The following is a 13,812-nucleotide window of genomic DNA, read 5'->3' on the forward strand; positions in this document are numbered from 1 at the left end:
CTTCATTATCTAACATGGCCTCAGCATGCCAGACCTGCCTAGGGAGAGTCTGTTCTCAGTTCCTCTGAGTTATCATGGTGGGTCAGACGTGATGAAGCTTGTGATGACCTCGGCTTTCATTACCTGCTTACAGCAGTGAGCTTGGCATGAGACATAGACCACTGACGTCACTAGGCTGCCTGCCCCATTAGAAGCATATGAAACTACACCTCCCATCATGCACTGAATGCTTGATCTGTGCCAAGCCTGGTACAGGAGATTCTACACTATTCACGTGCCATCTCTAGTCCCCGAAACCATTCAGTGAGATAAGGATGAATGCTCCTGAAGCTTCTCCAAAGCCTCCTTCATTTTAAGTGGCAGTGATAATTGGTACCCAAGTCCCTTCTTTTAACTTTTTCTGGTTTTCTTTCCTTTTATGGGCCTCAGGTGCCTAGTGTAGTTTGTGATACATGAAAATACTCAGTCGATCTTAATATGATATTTTTATTATAGTAAATTCTATATAATATGCATTAATAATACTTACTCAACTCCTCCCTCTAACTCCTCTCAGATCTACTCACCACCCACCCCCAACTTGATGTCCTCTTTTTTGTTGTTGTTGTTGTTGTTTTTTAATAATCAGTGAAGTGTCATTTGTGCTATTGGGTGCATATATGGGCACAGGGCAGTCCACTGGGGCATGGGCATTCCCTTGAAGAAACCTGACTCTCCCTCTTCCAAAAGCCATCAACTCTCTATAGCTCATTACCTAATAGTGCAGGGACCCTTGAATCCCTCCCGCTACCTGCTGGAACGCTAACTGGCTTGATCTTATGCAGGTCTGGTGCAGGCAGCTGAGCTCATGAGTCCAGCATTCCTGTGGGGCCTATGTTCCCGTGCTCCCATACCACTGGGTTTTGAAATCTTTCCATCCGATCTTCAGCAATGGTTCCTAAGCCTTGGTGTTGTCGATGTCTTCTTTGTAGCTAAGGACGCCACTGACACTCGGTACTTTGGCCAGCTCTGAGTTTCTCAGCAGATATATTAAAGTGAAAAAAGGAAGGAGCTCTAGGGAATATTTTTTGAGTAGGAAACACGAGGCCCAAAGATCTTCATCTGGCAGGGTCTTGCTTCCTCCACCCACCAACACAGTCAACATTTTGGTTAGCCATGTACCAGTCAGCTAGCCCTGAATTCCTTCTTCCCCAGTAGGCCAGGGCTGACAGAAGTCCATATGAACCTCATACCTTCTCCTGCCTGGATGATGGCTAAGAGTCTTTCATTTTTTTTTTCCTCTTCAAAGATCTGAAAGTAACATGTTTAAGTTCACTCACATGAAAAGAGAGATGATGGCAAGTCCTTTTCTTTACTGTTTGGGGGATTTTTGTAATTACAGGGGAAGCTTGCTGATAACTGTGCTCCTTGAGTAGCTGGTATGGGAGTGTTTGTACCTTAGAGGCCCTCCCCAGCTGGTTGGTCTAGCTGCACGGGTCTCACCTAGACAGTGTAAGTGCCCCAAACTTGGGTCTCCCGTGTGCACCTCACACAGGGTAATAATCATGTGTTTTCTTAGGTTTTATCCTTTAGATTGGGGAACTGTAGAGGCACAAAGCTTTTCTCTCTGAACACCACACTTCTGGCAATACTCAAATAGCACTCAGGTTCAATAAGCGAATCAGTTTGCATTCTTGTAAGCAAATCTTTTCAAGAGAAGGCCTTGGGATCAACTCCTTCCACACCTCAGTCACCCTGATGTTGTCCCACAAATGACTTAGGACTCCTCTGTGTGGCTTTGCAGCTCTCCTGGTCTGCTTAGCTTCAGATCTGCTCCTCTTTTTCTGAAAGGGGGTGGGGTGGCAGATCCAGACCTCCGCCTCTCCACTCTCCTGTAGCTATGGAGAAAGCAAGAGTCTCTTCAGGATTCAACCCTAGGAAGGCTCCATTGAAGAGAAGCCCAGCCTTCATAGATGGACCCACGTACCTCAGCAGTGTTGGAAGTTAGAGGACATTCAGCCCCGATGTGACCCGAGTACTCGTTTTATGCTGTATATAATTGTATTTTCCATCTCATTATCAGGTCCATGTCATTCCAAACTGTTCCCTGTGTAAATAGTCTCTGGGGTTTCACGGTAAAGGGAGAAGGACCAAGAGGAGGAGGAGCAGTCAGAGGACTAGGGGAAGAAAGGAACAGAGCACCCTGAGACCTCACAGAGAGCACTGAATTTAGTATATGAAAGCAACCATGGTTTTTTTAGAAGCCCTTACTCTGTAATTTAAAAACAAGCCATGGCCAATTCACCCTGTTGATTAATGAAGTTGGCAGGTTAGTACATTTTTTATCTGACGTGCTTTGAAACTCCAGAGGTAAAGATTGAAAGAACAAAATCATTCCATTTTCCCAGGACTCTGTCTGGAAGGCGAGAAGAAATTTTGTTATTCCGTAAGCCCCATTAGATGTTAAAATATGTATTTGACTCCAGTTTCGTCCTCGAAGCTGATTTTTCTCAGGGCCTGTGCCTGCGCGGTGACAGTGTTGAAGGCGAAATGTCACAGTGCTCAGGTGCCGTCATTTTATCCTGTTCTGTTTTGAATCCTTGGTTGGGAAATATACGCTTTAAGCTTCATTCGCTATAAAATCTATTTCACTGTGGCGCTTAATTAATCATTGCATTGGCCATTTGTGGCAAGTGGCCAGAAATGTATCTGCTTTGTCCTTTTGAAGTCAATGTTTGAGGAAAGAAGATTAGGCCAAAACTTACCAATCTGTCATATACATAAGCAAAGTAGAGAAGTTGGGTGAGATTTCTTCTTAAATTGTGTAATAAGGGCTCTTAAGATGTTTGTTTTGAATGATGGGAAAAAATGCTGTGAGATTCAGATTAAAGTGTGTTATATATTTGTGATTTTGATTGGAATGGATGTACATAAAAATTTTCCCTATATGGATAAGAATGAGATGGAGGGAGAAAAATGGGAAGGAATTCTTAAAATTTTAATAGGTAGAACTCTATTATTAAGATTCCCAAGGTTCAGTTCTATATGGATATCAAGAGATGTATATGCCAAATGCAGAAGAGACATAAACACATGGTGTTAGTTCCACGTTGCCATCTAATATCTCACTCTTTCCCAAAGACCTTGCTTCATGTGAACAAGGAAGCCTAAGAGAGCGCCACTCTTCCAGGGCTTTCCAAATTGTTTTAATAACTTGGCTTATGTTGGGAGATCAACCCACAGCCTGGCTGCCTATGACATCAGAGTTCAGCTTGCAGCCCATAAATATGGAAAGTGCAGTTTGTCATTTGTATTTGTTTTACATTTACAAATTAGGAAACACATTTACTGTAAATATAGTTAGCATCCAGAGGTTTCAAAGCTAAGAATATGCACGTTCAAAATGTCTTTGCCTTATTTATTCTGTGGCCACCACATTTGTATAAACAGAAAATTACTCCATTCATGCTTTATTACTTCTTCTTTTGTACCACGGCCTTGACCCCAGTCATCATAAATTGAGAAATAGTGGGGAACTAATGGAGACAGATGGGAATATGGCTTGCCATTTACTCAAATTGGTAAAGTAATTAACCTCAAGGTGCTGGTTTGCAAGAAAAATTGTTGGAATATCTTAGGACGTCGGTAAACAGACTCCTGCTTTAACCAGTTCTGACAAGAGCATCATAAACTAGACTTATTCCGTTCAATTGACCTGTCAACGTCCTGAGTTCAAATAAAGATTTGTATTACAATGCACTTGCTGAGAAGTGGAGAAGCGGGGGAGCGCCACAGCGGCCGTTGCTTTCTGAACAGTAGCTGTTCCCTTGCTTCTCCAGACAAGCTGGACTGTCATACATCCATTCTCCAGCCATTAGACGCCTTCGAAATCTTCTATTATGGATAGTGTGACAGCTTCCTGACAGCAGATGGTAGTCATTTGGCTCCAGAAAATGGAATGAGAAAACATGGGCCGGGCTGACTAGGCTCATTCAGAACAGTAGTGGACAGAGGCCAGATCTAGACTTTATGTATCCAGGGACATCCTGTGATAAGCCAGAGCTGCTCCCTGCAGATTGGGGGATGGGGATGGACTCCTGCAGATTATTATAGAAATCAAAGGTGGTCTTATAAACAGGACTCTTTGACCAAAGAATATTCCTGCTGAAAGCTGGAAGATTCTCCTTGTTCTGAGAAGGGATAGCTCTCTGTCTCACATGCCCCTTCCCATCCGTTTGTCCCTGACTTCATTTTCCTCCTATCTAGGATCATTCACATCTGTATTGTCCACGTTGTCAGCTGTTAGATGTTTCTACAGCAGTGAGTTCAGTTTGGGGGACACAATGCTTCCCTGTAGTCAGCTGATTCACTGGGAGAGATTTGCATCCATTAAACCTCTTCAGGCCTAGGTTTCTTAGGTTTAATGCAGCCAGTCATAGGGGTGGGGGTGCTCTTTGTGGTAACCTGTAAAATATGCCTGGGAGAACATGTCACAGGAACATAAGTGGTAATTTCCACTTAAAAGTGAATTCATCCATTCATGAGAGAGGGAAACAAACTAATGCTGTTTCCTGGTATCTTGAGTAGAAGAAACCTCGGTTGAGTCATAAATAAGAGATCTGAATGGTTATCTGGACTTTCTTCATGCATATGTGGGGTGGGTAATATTAAAACACTGAGCCTATTCTGCCATAGGTATTCCAGGGGGGCAGCAGCCTGAGAATCTTGGGGTGGGCTCAGGTGACAACACTAGCCAGGAGCTCTGAGCTGAGCTGAGTTTCCAGCCAGAGTTGTTCTTCCTGCGATGAGCATGGGGAACACTCAGTAGACGTCCCTGTTTGTCCTAAGGATGAGCACGCGGCTGTCTGAAATGAGCATTGTTTGTGTAGACACACTTGCAAAGAGAAGACTAAGTAATTTCTTTTTATTTGTTCTTAATGTTTTGATTTTTCTTTTCTTTAAAATCTCCCTGAAATCCAATAGAACTCTTCATTTAAAACAATAGACCAGTGTTTCAGTCTCTGGGAAATAAAACAAGCTGGAGGGTGTATTCACCCCCAACTCTCGGATTTGCTGAGGGGAGCTGAGGTCCTTTCTCTTGAAAAGGTGGTTGCTATTGAACTTGGTGGGAGACACATTCTCACCTCTGCTGGAATCTCCCTGTAAGGCCAACTGGTTCATCCTGTTTGGAAACTAGTTTATCATCCTCCTTGCCTGTTCCATTTAAAGAACTAACGCTAACATTCTGGTTTTCCATCCTGCCCAGAGCTCTCAACCTATCCTCCAACTGTGCCCTTTGAACACCTGAGTCCTCAGGCCTACCCTTCAAACACCGGATGCACCTGTTTCTTTGACTTTGTAGCTATAGTTCTAGATTCCCATAAGAAGTGTGTGCCTGCGTGAGTGTCTATGGGTGTGCATAAGTAGTGTTAACTGAGCAGCATTCTATTTTTATCTCAAGTATTCAAAACCCAGTGTTTCATAATCCCGGCAGCATCTCAAGTAAGAAGTGGACTTTGAAGAAAACGCCTCAAAGCCAAGCTGGCCATATCCAAACTGGCCTCTCCAGAATGAATTGCAAGGTTATAATGGAATTTTTTATACAACATTATATAACCTTATATATGTTAGGCTAGGACTTCTTTACAAAAAAAACTATAGGCAGTTTTCACACTACGATTTTATATTAAGGTCTTCAGATTGAAGGATACCTGTGTTCGATGCATGGGCATCTTCAGGTCTGTGTTTAATGGCTGATGCTTACTTAACTGGGTGGTGACTTCATGGAGTCCATCAAAAGTGCTTTCAGGGTGCCTTCAACCCATGCCTATTTCCATCATTAAATTAACCATGAGTTAATGTGTGACTGTTAAAGAAAACACGAGGCAGCATTTTGTGGTGATAGCTAATGGATTAGAATGACATTAAATATTTTCCTCCTGGCAGACATAACATTTTATAGTTTGGCTCTAAAATAAAGGGTGTTTTATATACACTGTCATTTCATTCACTTCTTTCTCAGACTTTGGCACCTCCATTGGCTAGTGTACACTTTCTGTCGTCATCAGAAGAGCATTTCACTTTCTGTAGTCTCTTCTTATGGACATCATCTTAGCAGGCACTAGCAAGCAGGGATGGGTGAGAATCAACCCTCTCATCAGTGGGCATCTTTCTATGTGTTTCCGTGTCTGTGCATAAGTCTGTTGCGTGGATGGATCTGTTTTCATTTGCTCTCCAACCTATGGGAGGTGGAGCAGTTGAAAGCCATTTGCCACCTGAATTGTTTTCTCCTGTTTTAAAACATTTTAATTTATAATCAGACAAGAAGAACAGATGTAAGAGTTGTAATTTAATCATTTTATTGCTATCTTTGTATATTTTGAAGAATTAGGTATTGTACTCATGGGAAGTCGTATTTTATGCCTAGTTGGAAAAATGAATAATGTAATAATATGCAAAATGTAAAGTTTTAGAACTTCACTACTGAGTAAGGCATATAAACTAATGATCTGGTTAAGGTCCCCTGTGCACCATAATAAATATGGACTAAATTTGTCATTATAGCTTTAGACAGAGGTTTCAGGCAACAGATTTAATTAAATCCTTTTTTAATATTCATACTTCTAAACTGCATAATTCCCCTCTACTGTAAAACTGAGCGCTATATTAAAACAAACAAAAACGGCAGCTTACTAAATGGATATTAGCGCGGAGTCAATAAGCATTTAATTCTGGAGAGAACTCGGAGGAGAAGGGAAGCTTTGTAGTGTTCACTCAGGAGATTGTGCCCCAGATCTGCAAGGCAGGTTTCATGGAGGCTTCCTCCTGCCTTCACACTGCCTTTTGGAGAGGAGGCTAATTAGTTATTTGTGGAACTCATGGAAGACACGGGGTCAGTACAAGAAGGCCCTCTGTTAGCCATTGAAGAGTGACAGTTATTGAAAAATATACTTCAGAGCCCATGATGGAATGGGTTGAGGACACTGAGGTAGACAGAATTTCTGAATACTGATAGCTTCTAGAAGGCTGCATAAGATCTGCTATCATATAAGGTCTTGTTCTCCTGTGACACCCCAGCCCAGGCACTTAGATTCCGCCACAACTGTAATATCTCCCCCTAGATGTTTAGACAGAGAAAATATGGATATTTGTGTTGGGGAGCTTAAAGGCCCCACCCCGCATATTTTCATGGGATAATTTCCTCTATAAAGGGTTCTATTCACTATAAAATAACCCATCTTAAATCTTCAAAAGAAGTATTTGACTAGTGCCATTAACTTACTCCATGAAAATCCTATTTTTAAAAGAAAATAACTTCACCCCACCCAAGGGAATAATTTGGGTCAAATTGCCAACAGAATCAGTAAATCTGACTAAAATTGGATTAAATAGTCCTTAATGCATTTTACCCACCTGTATTGGACCTACGTGAGTACCCATGTTCCTGCCCCTTCCCCAATGGTCTCCTGCTCGATTGAGTTCTTGGTCTTACTCATCGTGGTTTACATAGTGCCCGTCATCAGTGCTTGCTACAGAATTGAGAGCAACAAATCAGAAAGCACATGAGTAGCAACATTTGTGTAAAATAAATGACATTGTCAATCTTTGTAGCCTAAGAAAACATGTAACACAGCTACTTTTAATCCAAAATGACATAGATTAAAAAAAAAAAAACTGGACTAAAGAGAATTTAATTGATTTGCCCATGTTTATGCAAATAATTACAGGCAAGTGACACAGGAAGTGTTGACAGGCACATGGAAACATATGAGAAAAACAGCCCCCACTCCCTTTCCCCAAAGTAACTCACGGTGATTGACAGTCATATAAGCATAAAATCAGTGCAAGAACGATTCCAGCTAAAACAGAAGTAAGACCCAAACACACCCATTCAAGTCAGACCGTCTGTACTGTTAAGCCCAGTAGAAGACGTGTAAATGGCAAATGGCTGTGAACCCATCTGAGAAGGGTTTCCTGGGCAGTACTACGTTTTAACTAGACCTCAAAGCACAGGGGAGGTGAGACTGCCAGCACTGCGTTCTGAGATGGGCCCTGGCTCTTCCAGAAGGTTCTAACAGAGGAGCAATGAGAACACAAGAATTCCAGGCATGTACCCCATTGAGCACGCACTGTAACCGTTAGCTAGCAGCCAAGGGGAAAGTAAATGTCATCTTTCCTTCCCGTGTGGAACTGGTTCAGAGAACAGACTATCCACTCAGAATTTATGTGGTAAAGCGGGTTCACAGTTGATAATGTGGTCCTGAAGTCAGGAGAAATGGATTCATTTTCATCTCCTAGGACTACCTTTGAAGTTGTTGAAGGGGGATAATTATTTTCCCTCTTCAAAGTATTTTCTCACATCATTTTCCTGGAAATGACAATCGGGCAGTGCCCCGGGTTGGCAAATTCAACCTCAGTTTGATGAATGCAATTCTGAGCATAGCCCTTGATTCAGGGTCACTTTCCGTGGCTCAGGATTCTGCTTTGCAGAGTGAATTGCCATGAATTTTTGGGGGGAACTGTCTCTTCCTTCAGCCTGAAAACCTAAAGAGGGCACAAGTGGTCCCAGAATTTCTCAGCCTGGAAAAGCAGCTTGAAGATAGAGATCACATTTAATTTGATTTTCCAAATGTGAATGAGCAAATAAAGATGCCTGGCACTCGTAATGACAGTCATCACACTGGCTAATTTTCCCAAGACTCTCACAATCACAGTCCTAAATAAAGCCGAAGAATTCTTCTCTAGGACTAGCTGTGAATGTGTGAGAAAATACTGCGACTTTTCTGATAAAGTAACGGAGTCTTGTTTCCAAAATATTCAACTTATCTTAGTCATCATGTGTAATATTTAGAAGTATACTCCTGGAAAAGAAATTTGATTCTATCCCACTGCATTGGCCTTCCCACCTAGAAAAGCGAAAGAGAGAAAACATCCTTTTTAGAGTAGTTGCACACTTCCTGGAAGCCGGGTGCTGCAGCAGAATGGTCCTGAGAGGTAGTGTGACCAGTGGTCCCACTAGGATAACCTAGTCCCTGTACTGAACTGGGACTTGGAAAGTAAGCAGCGGCTGTCACACAGTATTGTCCATGTCGGCACACAATTGAGCACCAGAGCGACAAATGCTTTACACACACAGGGAAGCCAACAGAGCACAAGTGAGGCCTCCTGTTGCTGCAGCCACCCCAGAGTGGACAGCCAGCAGGGGGTGGGGGACTGTCTGGGATGGACAGTGTTCTGAGGTTTAGCTGGCTAGAACTCCAGGAGGTAAGAACTGAAGGTGAGAGCTGAGAGAGAGAGAGAGAGAGAGAGAGAGAGAGAGAGAGAGAGAGAGAGAGAGAGAGAGAGAGGAGAGAGAGAGGGGAGAGAGAGAGAGAGAGAGAGAGAGAGAGAGAGAGAGAGAGAGAGAGAGAGAGAGAGAGAGAGAGGAGAGAGAGAGAGGGGAGAGAGAGAGGGGAGAGAGAGAGAGAGAGAGAGAGAGAGAGAGAGAGAGAGAGAGAGAGAGAGAGAGAGCTCTAGAAATGTGCAGTGGGTTGTCCTTAAGGAATTTGCTGAGTATTCATCAGTGTATGCATATGAGGAAAACAGGCAAGGCCCCAATAGTGCCTGTTTCCACTACCAGGTTGGAAACCAGCACGATCCACAGAGCACCGGGGTCGTAATTATGCACATTAGGTATGCACAAAGGTCTTTTTACAGATGGGATCTGCCACATATTATCAGGACAAGTCTCGGCATTTCTGCCTCTTTCATCTTGATATCAGAGTTTCCAGGGAAAACACAACGTGTCCAAGTACTGGGTCTCCCGTGCCCAGCAGGTCCCTGTGATGAGGCAGGACAGTCATTCAGTGTCACCCCTCTTCTAGAGAAGCTACCTTGCTCTTTCTCTTCACTGTGTGAGGAAGGCCTTCTTCCACTGGGGGTTCAACTGTGCTTTATTTCTCTTGGTGACTCAGGCACCAGGATACAGTGGACAAGTGTGGGTCTTCTTTCTACCCTTAGTACGGGATGAGAAATGCTCATTAGCGAATGAGTTCCAATTTAGCCTTAAACAATTTGTTCTGGGGTGAACATTGTTGCAGTCCTACCCAACATGTGATGGAAGCAAGACCCCTGAAATTCCCAATGTCATAGCTGTGCAAAAGTACCAGATGCAATATGAGGCTGGAAATGGGGCCTATGATGAAGAAAGAAATCATTTCATGAGACAGGTGGTAGAATTAGAGGTCAAGGACACCAAACTGTTATTATTACTATCTATCTTCTATCTGTACAAAAAGTTACAGGCATGCAGATTTAAACCAATATAAAGATGGTAAAGACTACAGAAGAAAACTGCAGTGTGAATATGATTGACAGTCTATTAGGCACCACAGAGGAAAATATTAGTGCTGTGAAAGCATGCCTATAGAAGCTCCCCTAAATGAAGTACAGAGAGAAATGTGGATCCTTCCAATGGCACAGACCGTCTCAGTGAGCCAGAGGACAACTTTACTAACCTCGACATTTTTTCCAAATTGGTGAAACTGTAAACCTACAGATCCAAGAAGCTGAATGGAGCTCTGGCACAAAAAAACATAAGACATGTCATAATTAGGGTGCTCAAAAACAAGAGGCAAAGTTAAAACAAATAGAAAGAAGAACTCGGTTTAAGTTAAAAAAAGGAAAAAGATAGTGAACATCGAAAGACCAAAGATTAGGGTTGCAGTAGCAGCGAGAAGATTCTCAAAAATACGGGAAGAAGTTGTCAACACACAGCTCCGCACCTAGTGAAATGGCCGTGGATGTAAATATTTACAGAAGAATGGGCGCCAGCAGTGGCAGCGTGAGCAGATAGATCCCTATTTTCTTAATATTTAAATATCTTTAAAAGATAATGGGCTAGTGTGAGATTTATTGCACATGCAAAAGCAAAATACTGGTAATGCTAGCACCGAGTCAGCAAGGGAGAAGCATGCTATTGTCAAGCTTTTTATGGGATACTATCCTCTGAAGACAGACTGTGTTACATTAATGATGTGTCCTGTAAACCCTAAGACAACTACAGAAATCACAATGGGTTATAGCTAATAAGATGACAGTATATAAAGTGGGATCATCAAAGTACTCTGTCCCCAAATAGGCAGACAATGAGGAGGAGAGAAAAAAACAGATGCAACAAACGGAAAATAAATGATAAGAAGGTAGACGCAAACTCAGACATAGAACTCGTTCTGTGTAATTGGTGTAGCCCAAATACTCAAATTAAAAGACAGAGCCTGTCAGATTGTGTAAAGGAAAAAAAAAGCAGACCCAACTATACATTGCCTTTAAAAGATACCTCCAATATAAAAACAAATAGGGATTTATTAAAAATATGGGAAAAGACCTCCATGTCAATTCAAATGGAAAAAGAGAATGTTTGTGTTAGTGTGAAGCAAAACAGATTTCAGAACAGAGAATATAGTCATCGATATAAAACACACTTCATATTGAAAGGATTATTTCATAAGAAAATACAACCCCAATATTTATGTATTTAGCCACAGATTTAAGAATATATGAAGCAATTTTCTAATTATAGTAAAAAGTTTTGATACCTCTTTCTCATAGACATAAAGGCAATAAAAATATAAAAGTTTTAAACAATAATCAACTTCATTAATGTTTATGTTTTAAAATGTTAGAGCTCTACAAAGCTACACAGAGAAACCCTGTCTCAAAAAATAAAAATAAAAAAAAAATCAGAGCTCCACCTGCCAACAAAAAAGTATGCATTCTTTCAAAATAAACTAAATTAACCAAATAAACTAAATTAGTACCATAAAATAAGTCTTGATAAATGATAAATTTTAAAAATATTTCTAATATGAAGTATGTTCGCTGACCATGTAGAATTGAAGTAGAAGTCATTGCAAAGGCTCATTCTAGAAAAATCTCAAGTATTTAGAAACAGCATTCAAAATTACTCACATTTTAAATAAGACATAGAATGGGAATTAAAATGTATTATGAAAGAAAAATAAAAAAATCTTATAGGATTTGCAATATATCACTAATGCAAGAGGAAATTTTATAGCACTATATTAGGTAATAAAAAATATTTTAAATTTACATTATCAGTGCCTACCTTGAGAGCTAGGAAAGGACAGAAAATTAAATTCAAAATAGGCAGAAGGATGGAAATAATGAAGATCAAAGTGGAAATTAATGGAATAGAAACGAATAGAGAAAAGTAATGAAATGAAAAACCTGCTCCTTAAGAGCAGGAACAAAAACTTAGAGCTAAGTAGGGATGAAATATGGCTTCCTCCTTTTGACAGGAGACATCTGAGGGAAAACAATGTGGTTAGCACCATACAGGTGAAAATCTGAAACACTCTCTCTGTACTAAAAATGGTGACGTCTGCCATTGCATTCTCAATAACATTTCCCTGAAAAAAAAAATCTAACCACTGCAATAAAGCATGAAAAATAAATAAATAGAAGGTATCCACACCAGACAAAAAGTAAAATTCTTTTTATCTGTTGGTAACGTTATCATCTACATAGAGAATGTGTTTAAATTCACCAGAAACCACCAAGAATAACAAGTGTGTTTAGTAAGATTTGGGGATATAAGATGAGTATGTAAAAATTAATTATAAGCCTGTATTCCTATACATGTCACAGAGGATCAGAAATCAAAGTAAATTAGTCAGGAGCATTAATAATAGCATTCTTAAACACCTAGGTAGAAATAAATCTAGTAAAACATGTGAGAGACCTGTATATTCAAAAATCACCAAACAGCCAAGTGTGGTGACACACACCTTTAAGCCCCATACTTCAGGGGCAGAGGCAGGCAAGTTTGTGTGAGTCTGAAGCCAACCTGGTCTATATATCAAGTTTCCTTCCAGCCAGGGCTACATAGTGAGACCATGCCTAAAACACACACACACACACACACACACACACACACACACACACAATCATTAAACAAGCCAGGCATCATACGTGGTACATACTTGTAACCTCAGCACTGGGGAGGTGGGGTAGGAAGATCAGGAGTTCAAAGTCATCCTGGGCTACAGAGCAAATGAGAGGCTAACCTGGGCTACATGGATTCTGTCTCAAAAATAAATAAAGTAAAATAAAAAAGCTGTAAAACATTTGTGAGAGAAATTAGAATCTGAATAGATACAGCAGGTTTATGTCTCAGGAGCCTCATTACAGCTAAGATATCCCATTTATATATCCATGCTCTACAAATTAAATCAAAAATTCCAAGAAACTTCTTTGCACAAGATAACAAACTAATGCTAACATTTGTAGAGAAATGCAAGTTCCTAGCATTCCCAAGAAAACCTTGAGAAGGAAAAACAAATTTAGAGGACTCATACTACCTAATTTCAAGATGTGTGTGTGTGTGTGTGTGTGTGTGTGTGTGTGTGTGTGTGTGTGTGTGTGGTGTGTTCGTACAATGATGGAAACACTACAATCTTTCAACAATATTAGACAAGAGTATCAGTGAAGAAGACCAACATATTTATACACTAGTGATTTACAACAAAGGTATAAACATATTGAAAAGAAAGTCTCTTCAATCACTGAATAGTCCTGGAACAAATAGATATTCATATGTAAGAAGTTTTTTATCTGGAACCTTCTGATTATATAAACAAACTGACTTACATGGGATCATAGATATAAACCCAAAACTATAAAGCTTACAGAGAAATACTTGAGAAAATGTTGGTGATTTCGGCCAGGATGGCTTAAATATGACAGAAAAGCATTGTTCGGTTTTTAAAGGTTGATGAGTTGGTGTTCATTGCTGTCAGGCACATCCACATTCAGAGGTCTCTTCCGGTGACT

At 40.8% G+C, this 13,812-nt stretch overlaps 1 protein-coding gene across 6 annotated transcripts in view; it reads left to right on the forward strand.

Moving 5' to 3' along the window:
- Npas3 (neuronal PAS domain protein 3) overlaps nt 1-13,812 on the forward strand; it is an 839,001-nt gene that overhangs the window by 632,931 nt on the left and 192,258 nt on the right. The gene's annotated exons all lie outside the window — the stretch shown is intronic.

Source organism: Peromyscus eremicus, chromosome 14 (assembly GCF_949786415.1).
Source record: "Peromyscus eremicus chromosome 14, PerEre_H2_v1, whole genome shotgun sequence".
Lineage (NCBI taxonomy): Eukaryota > Metazoa > Chordata > Mammalia > Rodentia > Cricetidae > Peromyscus > Peromyscus eremicus.